This window comes from Saccoglossus kowalevskii, chromosome 17 (genome assembly GCF_978046115.1).
Source record: "Saccoglossus kowalevskii chromosome 17, keSacKowa6.1, whole genome shotgun sequence".
NCBI lineage: Eukaryota > Metazoa > Hemichordata > Enteropneusta > Harrimaniidae > Saccoglossus > Saccoglossus kowalevskii.
This window is the reverse complement of record NC_140657.1, coordinates 477,188-489,057: the sequence shown is the minus strand read 5'-3', so window position 1 is coordinate 489,057 and position 11,870 is coordinate 477,188. Positions and strand designations below refer to the sequence as shown.

Here is an 11,870-nt window from a genome sequence, read left to right as displayed (position 1 = left end):
GGAGATTATCTACAATGCGTTCATACGGTCGGGAGCTGAACGAGAGCCGAGATCTGCCAGAGTTAGATTCAGTTCGATCAGAGCCGAGCGGAACAGTGCCCTTGAATAATTAGTGACTGAAAACGATTTTAGTGTCGTGCTTGTGTTTTTTCTTTACATGGCATGATGCTGTTGAGCTAGGAGAAAAAGGAGCCTGACCATGGAGGTAGAAAAGACAATGACTGGTATTTTAAATTTGGTACTAGTATCTCGAATAAACAGGAAACACGGCAGCTAAAATACGTTTAATACAGCCTATTCGCTCAAGTTATTGTCATGCAAAATTACCATTTTGTAACTATTCAACTGTGGTGATATCTATTAAAACTCCTAGGAAGAATCACAGATTCTCTCTATCTATCATAGATGGACTATGGAAGAATCTATCCCTACCAGGAACACGTCACCGTACCGCGATCGCTTCTACGATTTTTATCTTTAGTGTCTTTAAAAAGTTTCCGTTCAGTCGTTCTTTCAAGTTTTTGTCGCATAATTTCGTACACCATTTTTTGTTTCCCATTGAGCTATCAATCTATCGCAATGATTCGTTACTATACACTAGGCCGCGTACCTCTTATTCAAGCGGGAAATTGCGTGAAATTATGAAAGATGTTGTCTCCGCCATAATTAAAATGAGAGGTTACTCGAAGAAGACGATTGAGGGCGTTATTTCGGCTCCGATAGTTGGGCCCCGATGCGTTTACACGTTCGGAGCCATGCCGGGACTCAACCCTAACGGAGTTCAACCCCGAGAGTTTAGTGGAGCCGAACGCGTTAACACGGCCATTTTTGCTGGCTCGAGCCGGCTCGAGCCTTTGGACTCCGATAAAATGCTGTCGTGTGAACGTAGCAAATGGTAGACTACTTGATTACGTCACTGTATATAAATATCTGGGACACTTCATCACTTGTGACCTTAATGACAATGTTGACATTCAGGCCAAATCTCGTCTCTTCTATGCGTGAGGCAACGCGATTATTCGCGATTTTAAATTTGCGTCCTTAGCTGTTAAATGTCATTTATTTTCTGTATTTTGTGATATTCCATATTGTACATTTTTGTGGTCTAATTTTACACTTTGTAGTTTTAACTCTATTAGGAGAGCACACTCACACGTGTTTCGTAAATTATCTGGGTATTCACATTCTGTTGTACAGAGTAATAGGACAGGGTTTGTTTATCTTTATATTAGATCTTTTGATGAAATTCTTCGGAAAAAGACATTTAACTTTATGAGTAGACTGCACCTTTCATCTAACCCCATTGTAACAACAACATTGTACATTTCAATTCAACTTGTATTTTTTTGCTATGGATTTTTTATGATCTGAAATAAACACATAATAATAATAATTATTATTACTTGAAAACAAATACAATTCGGAGCTATTTCAAACACAGCATAAAAAAAAAGATGTTTCCGCCCGGGCTCGAACCGGGGACCTTTCGCGTGTTAGGCGAACGTGATAACCACTACACTACGGAAACTGGCCATGTACTAAACCCTATAATTTTTACACTATAAATGCCGATATTATAACATCAGCGTAGTTTGGGGTAGCAACCTGAAAATTTTTATTTCTATTAACATTTGTCATTTTGTACGAAAACTAGATTTGACATTCGTTGCATAAACCTATTCAAAATGTAATGAACAAGCAGCAATGCGCATGCGCTGACATCAGGCGAACAAAAGAACATCGCCCCTCATGACTTACGGCGTGTCAATGCAAGGCCCTGGTGCAATGGAATCTATTATTAATTATTCCATTTCATACAGTATGTTATTGCAAGGTGTCATTACTTCAACTGAAGCTGAGAACGTAGTCTGTGATGCTTTTCACACCCATGTCGGCGATCTAGCGTATGTTTTTCTGCCAGTGATGAACCAAATAAAAATCGTCAGGAGAACGCCGGTTAAGCTACTAAAACGGCATAAAAATTATGGCCGAGTCTCGTGCCACGCCCGTTGCAGGAGACAATATGGCTACTGCCACGGGCGTGGCAGGAGACAATGTGGCTATTGCCACGTCCCGGAAGTAAACGTATCAACGTTCTATGTGTAGTTTCGGTCGTCATATACAGATTTTTCACTTGTTTTACCATCGGTGTTTGAATAAAATACTTTCACAGTGGTGTCGTTGTCAGAAATAATTTCAATTCGCGCATTTTATACGAAAATGCGAAGTCCAACCATTGACGGAAACTTTGTACGCCCTCCGGTGTTGGGAACTTGGAACACTACGTTTACCTAAAGCCAACCTCGGCGTTTATCAATCTAGTAAAACTCGCAAATTATGGCGTCGTTACCGTATTTTTAAAGTTTTAAATAAAATTAATATAGTACCAATAATATATTATTTCCTCTTTTTTACAGTCAGAGATATGGTTAATGTTAAATGTAACTGGGAATTACCAATATTCAATAATATGCAACAGGTGATACTTTGAATTATGACGACGAGGCCATCGACTGTACGAATGAAAAGTTATTTTATCTGAATAATAAAACAGGTTTTATAATTGAAAGTGAGTTTATAACAGAGAGCATGAACACACTTGTAGCACGACTAATATCAATAGTATATTCATTGTCATTGCGACCTGTTGTTTTTTTTTAGAGAAAAAACCTTGCAACTTAGCATAGTAAATTTCCACAATATTTCCACATTTACTTTTACAACTGACTGTGTGGTACGTCACACTATTTCCCTGTTACACAAGTCGTTAATCGACGCAATTACACAATTCAATGTCCCCGCCTAAATGGGAAAATTAAACCAGTGCATGTTAAATTACAAGGCTATGTAATGATTGCTCAATACATGTTCATGCAGGCACTACCTAGTCATTTCTGAAGTAATTTGATTTACTAGTTTCCAGAGAAACCAAGTAACGTATCTCCTGAAGAAAATTATTTTAATAGTGTATTTTCGTTATATAACGACGCCGTGATTTGCGAGTTTTATTAGATTGATAAACTCCAAGGTTGGCTTTAGGTAAACGTAGTGTTCCAAGTTCCCACGTCCCGGAAGTAAATGTACCGACGTTCTATGTGTAGTTTCGGCCGTCATATACAGATTTTTCACTTGTTTTACTAGATTGATAAACGCCGAGGTTGGCTTTAGGTAAACGTAGTGTTCCAAGTTCCCAACACCGGAGGGCGTACAAAGGTTCCGTCAATGGTTGGACTTCACAATTTCGTATAAAATGCACGAATTGAAATTATTTCTGACAACGACACCACTGTGAAAGTATTTTATTCAAACACCGATGGTAAAACAAGTGAAAAATCTGTATATGACGGCCGAAACTACACATAGAACGTCGGTACATTTACTTCCGGGACGTGGCAATAGCCACATTGTCTCCTGCCACGCCCGTGGCAGTAGCCATATTGTCTCCTGCCACGGGCGTGGCACGAGACACTCCGAAAAATTATCTGAATTTTAGATCAATTTCAATAATATTTTATGCAAACAGTTCAAAATGAGCAATAATAATTTTATTGCCCACTTGTAAATAATGTTTAACCTTATCCTGGACACTCGGTTTCCTGGACACTGTGTCATTTCTCTTCTTGTCTCCACACTGCACAGTGGGCAGTAATTGACATTCCACGTTGTATAACACTTCTATCGCACTGGTGATTTGAAAGTTTGCCCCGGTGAACAGTATTCTTTTTGTTGAAGTATTTTTCAACTAAAGTTTCCGCCCACAATTTAGCGATGTCTGAGTAATTTCTCATATGTATCTAACTCTACGTCTAACTTTTCATTTTGATTTTTCGTCATTTTCATTTCTTCCATACAACCAATCAATAACATTATTCACCCAACCAAATGTTTCGATAAAGACAGAGAGAATAGTGTCCCTTTTGGGGTTTACTGTCGACGTATGCGCCGAAATAGTTGTTTCAATTAGTTCCTTACGTTAAACCTCAGACTAGTAATACAATATTACTAGTCTAAGGTTGAACGATAGTACCCCGGGGAAAATGTTTTAGGTTCTTCGTAAAATGAGTTCGCGTGCAATTTGTATATTGAATAATTATATTAGCGGTTAGTTTAACATCTGATCGTTTGGCTGTATAAGTTTGTTATTCCCCCTGATTTGTAGGAGTCTGAAAAAAATCTGTTTCTCAACTTTCAAGTTCTCTAGTTTCAAGCCGTATTGTAGAATTGTATAGAAGAGATTCCGGGTGAATAGAGATAACGGAGGCGAGATAACAGTGGCTCGAGGAAGTAACGAGGTTTATTACACTAACATAAAACAGCATCTGACAAGTACAAAGACAATTTATCAATTTATAGGGGAATGATGGTGCATTCTTGAATTTAGGCGGGAAGAGGATATATTACATGTTTGTAATAGGTCAATAAGGAAGGAATCTGATTGGCTAAAATATATGCGTTGTGATAGATTGAATCTTTCGTATGAAGAATCCAAAAGTTACATTAAGCTCGAGTGCTTATAATAATTCCTGATAGTATTCAAGATGGCTGCCCGATACAGCAAATATCAGCAGATTATTAAAACGCATTTATTTATCACGTGTAGGCAAGTTTGACTGTGTACGTCTGGGACGTATCTCGGCCCCAAACAGGCCACTAGTGTCAGAATTACTGTACATTAAATATTAGTAATTATGCTGTACAGTATTATTATGCTCTGCTACTCATTTAATGTGTTCAGTTCATTAATCATGTTACACATGTCTATTTCTCACATTACATAATGCATGTTTATTATTATACAGTACAGTGCATTTCATTTCATTGTATGGAAAACTCAAACACTGACAATTACCAAAGCTGTTTAGTTCAGAAATGCCCCACTATTCACTAATGTACAAAGAAATATTCAGGTGTTACTAATATATGTAACAAAATTCATAACCAGACCCATCGTTCTGTCATTGTTTTTGTAAACCTTTTGTTTTTATGAAGATTTTTAACTAGCTGAATTGTATTCATACGCTAAGTGCGTATCGATATCTGATAGATCTGAGGACGTCGAGACCTAAAGCTAACGCTGGCAGTTAAATATAATTGTTAGTTAATACTGAGAATTTGGCGCGTTTTAAATGTGTTTTTTTCTGCAGTGCAATCACGGGTTGTGTGTTATTACGAACGTGTAAAAAGCCAATGACCTGTAAATGTCGTGCCAGATTCATGTACTTATCTAGTAGACTACATATCTCTTCCAACCACAAACCACCTATATATCATATCAGTTGGAATTCATCTTGAGGTGTATATTTGTTTAGGTAAGCTTCAAGCTATTGATTAGAGTTCTAATAATAGCTGTCTGTTTTGAATTTGATTTTTTCTATACAAGGTAAAAATTTCCCGGGTTTTAGTCACTATACCCATGTACGTACTAATATATAATGTTATTCAAAAGGGAGTCTATATTAATGTACCATTTACTGTTAATTCCTTTATTTTCTGGAAAGCTTGTTTTAATAATGAATATGACTATTTCCTAACACGATTACATTTTTTTATCAATTGTTTTCCAATAAAAGTGAAAGACTGTCATCTTGCTGTGACATTTGCAGCATATCATCAATATATTGTGATGTTCAATGTAATGTTCAATGCACAACCAAAGAGAAATATTCACTGGATTTAATGTTGAATGGATTATCTAAAAATATACACATATTAGTTATCGAAATATAGTTTGATAGCAAAAAAAAAAATCTAAAAATTATGTAATGGATGAAACCTGAAAAAAAAAAAGTCAAACTTTTACAGTTTACTGCTTTTAACACAGTTGCTTATGTGTGGTATGTGTGGTCAATGTCAATCAACTATCTCGCTGCTTCTCCATATCAAATAAACTCAATACAAACAAACAATAAAGGATTACAACTTTATTAAAATATTTGCATGTAATTTTTCTTAAAAAACAAAAGGTAACATCAGTTTATGTTGGAAGTACAAGATGACTAAAATTGTAGATGTATGCTTGGTAATAATGAATAGCAATACGCATAAATAATTACCTTAACCCTATTTTTAAGTCAATGAGCACCATTTTATTATCAGGTGCACACACTGCAAAATTCAACTCATTTTCAGATGCTATCTAATGTACAACAGTATTTTACATTGTGGTTTACAACAGCTTCTAATAGTCAGTACTTAACATAATTAATTTTTGAAACACTGCAAAATAAAATTTTCCAACCAACAGTGCAGAATATACTGGAAACTGTATGAACTTGCATAATACAAGTATTTAACAAAAATACTATTTTTTTTAAAGTAAACTTAAATAAAACAAAACTGATAACATAATAACTTGTATAAATATTAAATAGTAATACCGACATGAATGCCCGTGATTGGTTCCCATATTTGGCCAATGGAATTTTCGGAATACATATTTGGCAGTTAATTTACATATTCACCTCCAAGTGCTAAATATGGTATTTATTTGCCATTAAGGGTAGCATGCAAAAACATATCCCATAATATTGAAATATAAATTCTATCTTTATAAAAATTCTAATAAAATTTGAAGAAACCAGTACAATTCCCAATATGTATCTATTTTATACATAGAATTATTCAACTTTATTGACTACCATTTTATATAAACGGCATAAGACACTATATTAAGAAAAAATAACCATTTTTGTAAAATAAAATACATTTGATTAAACATGAGTAAACTATGTTGCCAGGAAAACCATCTGTGGCTTAGCAAGACATTTTATTTTCTGCCCTGGTAGTTTAAAATAAACCGCCAAAGCAAGACATTTTATTTTCTGCCCTGGTAGTTTAAAATAAACCGCCAAAGCAAACATTTTAATTTTCATCTTTACAGTGGTGTTCTGCTAAATAATGTCAGCAATTTTCTTGCATTACAATTTTGATGAAAGTTTTGAAGAAAACAAAAATCTGTAAATAAGGTTCTGTGATATCTAAATGTCATATCAATCTTAATTAAAACAAATTATTAATCAAGCAGTTCAATAATTTCAATTTACTGGTTAATTTGTCAACATCAAGCCAAAACACCCTCATGATGCAAGTATATAACAATGAGTACAAACACCCTCATTGTAATACCATGCCATGCTTCCAGAGATGTAAAGATGTGAACCAGATTTTCACAATACATGTATATGTACATTATGTAATACACAGTGTCCTCTACAGTTCATTATTAATGTAGAGCTTCAGAGTTGTATATTACCTATAGAGGGCGTATCTTAAACAAATTGTATGTAAGACCAATATCAAACAATACATCACGACAAAATATAAATTCTATCCACAGTTATAAAATCAAAGAAAGCTTAGAAAGAACTCCCATGTGCTGAGAGTATTGGAGACACATTAAATATAATTCGAAATTACTTAGCTGAAAACTAATTATGCAAATCAGAAAATTAATATGACCAGATTTGAGTGTAAAACTAATGAGGTCTGCGCAATGTAACAGAAAATCTATGTCTCCAAGTTTAATTGAAATGTGATTAGAACCAAAAAATTATGAATTATTATGCTTATTAGGGAATTAATATGAACAGATTTTTACCCCAAACTAATTAGGTTTGTACATTGTCCTAGAGCATCTTTGTACTAAGTTTCATTGAAATGGAATAATTAGTACCGTGAAAACTCTAAAATTTCGACCCCTCTAAAAATTCGGCCGCCTATTTATTGCCGGGTTTCGGTGTTTTATTTACCTCCAAATTTTCGACTCCACTAAAAATTGCCGACTCATTCTTATTCGAAAATTGCGACCAGTTTTAGTTTTCCACCAAACGAAAAAAAAACCGATGTGAGCATTCAAACGGGACCTTCCTCGAAGGCATGAATCTGAGTTTCTAATTGACTGAGAGATTTTTATTTTATTGGTAACGAAAATATATTCTAAATAAACGAAGTTTCAAATAAAAACGAACACAAAAATCTCGGCATGCTGCGTTTCTGAATTGTTGATTATTACTGTACTCAGTAGTGATTATAATAATGTACACAAAATAAATTTGTTGAATGGTTATGAAATACAAATAAAAGTCAACTTAGTTTCATCGTAAGCGAATGATTCCGGTCTCGTATAAACGTTTGATGCTGTAGGATATCCGCCATGTTCTCTTAGGTCAAATAGGTCAAATCACTAATTAACCAATCAAAAAGCTGGATGATGCCAACGTGTTCAAATTACCATAGCTTATTTAAATATGTTAATGAACGAAATGTGGAAGAGATTGATGTTGTAGTACGATATTTTGGCTTGGATTTTGATGCGAAAACGGCATGATTTTTTTTAAATAAAAAAATTAGTTGTTTTTAAAAAATAAACTGGTCATCTGAAGAATAATTTAACATTGTTCACAGTGATAACAGCTCATTCTCGAAAGGAAGCTTACCCGCTCACGCTAGTCACGATAAAAATCATACACGTGTACTCTTGAATAGACAGACGTCAATGACTACGGTAAAACTTACTCTATTTTAGCCGGCAGGATTGATTGAAATGTCCGAAAAATAACGCCGAAATACACCTTAAAAGTCCCATTTTATTTTCTTAAATCCCATTTTATTTTTTAATCCAAGGGCGAATTTACGGCAGAATTTGGTCCCTCAAATAAGGGACACGCGAGCTTTGATTCTAACCGGATACATTGCACTGGGTCGGGGAGATAGTTTGCTAAACTTCCATGTATCTTTTGTCCAATGGGTACCTGTACTTCGAACATTCGCAAGTTTTCCTAGGTAGTGCGAGACAGCTTTGTCTTTTGACCTATTAGTTTTGTGCTGACCTCTTCTCCGCGTCTTGATGTTTTGTTTTGCTTGTCATAATACTCATTGATTGATGACTTTGTTTAGATTTTGAGTTACAACTCGGCCACGACCTTTGCTTTTACCGTGAAACATGAGGAAGTTTACGTCAATTGACGGACATTGCATTTTTTAAAAACTAATGAAGCACACTGTCTATCATCCCCTTTTTTTCATTTGCTGATTCCTATTCTGAAAAATTCGACCGTCCGAAAATGCACCTTAATTTTGACTCTAAAAACACGTCACATTTCTAACACCAATTATTTAAAACCGGTCGAAATTTTGAAGTTTTTACGGTACTTTAGATATCAGTGTGAAAGCTTAAAAGTAATTTAATCATGCAAATTAGGTAATTAATATGTACAGATTTTAACCCACAATTATTCAGGTCTGTCTATTGTCCTACAGCATCCATGTACATTCATTGATATGTGATGTATAGTACCTGAGATATCAGTGTGAAAGTTGGTTAATTATGCAAATTAGGTGATTAATATGCACAAATATTTACCGGAAACTAATTAGGTCTGCATAATTCTAGATTCATTGAAATGTGATGATTAGTACTTTAGATATCAGTAGAAAAGCTGAAAATTAATTATGCAAATTAGGTAATTAATATGCACAATTATTTACCCTAAAACTAATCAGGTCTCTGCATAGTCCTAAAGGATCTATGTACCAAGTTTCATTGAAATGCGATGATTAGTACTTGAGATACCCGTGGAAAAGCTGAAAATTAACTAATTATGCAAATTAGGTGATTAATATGCACAAATATTTATCGAAAACAATCAATCTCTGCATAGTCCTTGAGTATGTAAGTACCAAGTTTCATTGAAATGTAATGCTAACTACTTATATCAAATGCTGAAAATTAATTAATTATGCAAATTAGGTAATTAATATGTACTGATATTACCATAAAAACTATCAGGTCTGTGCAGTGTCGTATGACATCTATGTACCAAGTTTCATTGAAATGTGATGATCAGTACTCGAGATATCAGTGGAAAAACCGAAAATTGACTAATCATTATGCAAATTAGGTAATTAGTATCCACGGATTATTACCAAAAACTAATCAAAACCTAGCATTAGTTCAGAGCATCTATGTACCAAGTTTCATCAAAATCCAATGAGTGGTTGTTTAGATATCAGTGGAACAGTCATGGAACCACTGAAAAATAGCTAATTATCATGCAAATTAGGTAATTAATATGCACGGATTTTTACCAAAAATTAATCAAATCTGCGCATATGTTCAGAGCATCTATGTACCAAGTTTCATCAAAATCCAATGAGTGGTTCTTTAGATATCAGTGGAACAGTCATAGAACAGCTAAAAATTAGCTAATTATCATGCAAATTAGGTAATTAACGAGCATGGATTTTTACCAAAACCTAATCAAATCTGCGCATTGGCCCAGAGCATCTATGCACAAGTTTCATCAAAAACCGATGTATGGTTCTTGAGATAGCAGTGGAACAGTCGGACACACATACACACATACATACACACTAACTGCAAAGACTCCCATTTTGTGCCTCGCACATGGGAGTCAAAAATTAAAATTCTAATAAAATTTGAAGAAACCAGTAAAATGTATCTACTTTATACACAGTAATACGCAAATTCATTGACTACCATTTTATAATAAAATCTGGCATAAATAACACAAATTTGTTTACAAATAAAATACATTTTGGCGAAATACAAGTAATAAATAACCAAGAAATAATGTCAAGGAAACCTAGTGTAGCTTTGCAATACATTTTCTTGTCTGTATTGGCAGTTACCAAATGTCAAACCTCAGAAGCACACAGTTTCATCATGGGGAATACTGCCCTTTTAGTCTACATGAAGCATAGCATTCATTTCAGGTAAACCAAAGAATTATAAATAGTAATACGAGATGAAGATCCATTCATGTCAACCTACTGCTGTAGAGGCTTAGAAAGTGTGTCTACATGCATTCATCATGCATTGCATGATACAAAATCTGACTCGTTGCATAACTAAATATGGTGCTTTCACATCTAAATTCTAAAATAAATACCAACAAAATCTCTGTAATGTTTTGATTGGCTTATCAGAAATATTCTATTTGGCACTACATGAAAGACGCAATTTTGTATTAATTCTACAATAGTCATTTTAGCCATAATGATTACAGGATTTTGTATGGCAAACACCAATCAATATAAAAACAATTACCATGTCATGTGAAGAAGTTGACTGATCACAAATGGACATGTGACATATACACAGGCAAGTCTTAATACCACACAGCAGTAGACACTATCATCATGCAGCAATGCAGCAAAAGGCACAGATGCAATGCAGCAGTAGGCACAGATGCAATGCAGCAGTAGGCACTGATGCAATGCAGCAGTAGGCACTGATGCAATGCAGCAGTAGGCACTGATGCAATGCAGCAGTAGGCAGCGCCGGCACAAACCAGTAGGCCGCGTCGCCACAAACCAGTAGGCCGCGTCGCCACAAACCAGTAGGCAGCGTCGCCACAAACCAGTAGGCAGCGTCGCCACAAACCAGTAGGCAGCGTCGCCACAAACCAGTAGGCAGCGTCGCCACAAACCAGTAGGCAGCGTCGCCACAAACCAGTAGGCAGCGTCGCCACAAACCAGTAGGCAGCGTCGCCACAAACCAGTAGGCAGCGTCGCCACAAACCAGTAGGCAGCGCCGCCACAAACCAGTAGGCAGCGCCGCCACAAACCAGTAGGCAGCGCCGCCACAAACCAGTAGGCAGCGCCGCCACAAACCAGTAGGCAGCGTCGCCACAAACCAGTAGGCAGCGCCGCCACAAACCAGTAGGCAGCGTCGCCACAAACCAGTAGGCAGCGTCGCCACAAACCAGTAGGCAGCGTCGCCACAAACCAGTAGGCAGCGTCGCCACAAACCAGTAGGCAGCGTCGCCACAAACCAGTAGGCAGCGTCGCCACAAACCAGTAGGCAGCGTCGCCACAAACCAGTAGGCAGCGTCGCCACAAACCAGTAG

The 11,870-nt window shown here is 36.0% G+C and overlaps 1 non-coding gene across 1 annotated transcript; it reads right to left on the bottom strand.

The window, feature by feature from the left end:
* Window positions 1–1,455: 1,455 nt before the first annotated feature.
* Window positions 1,456–1,528, bottom strand: TRNAV-AAC (transfer RNA valine (anticodon AAC)). The gene has a single exon. It is a non-coding gene; the product is annotated as a tRNA-Val (tRNA).
* Window positions 1,529–11,870: the final 10,342 nt, after the last annotated feature.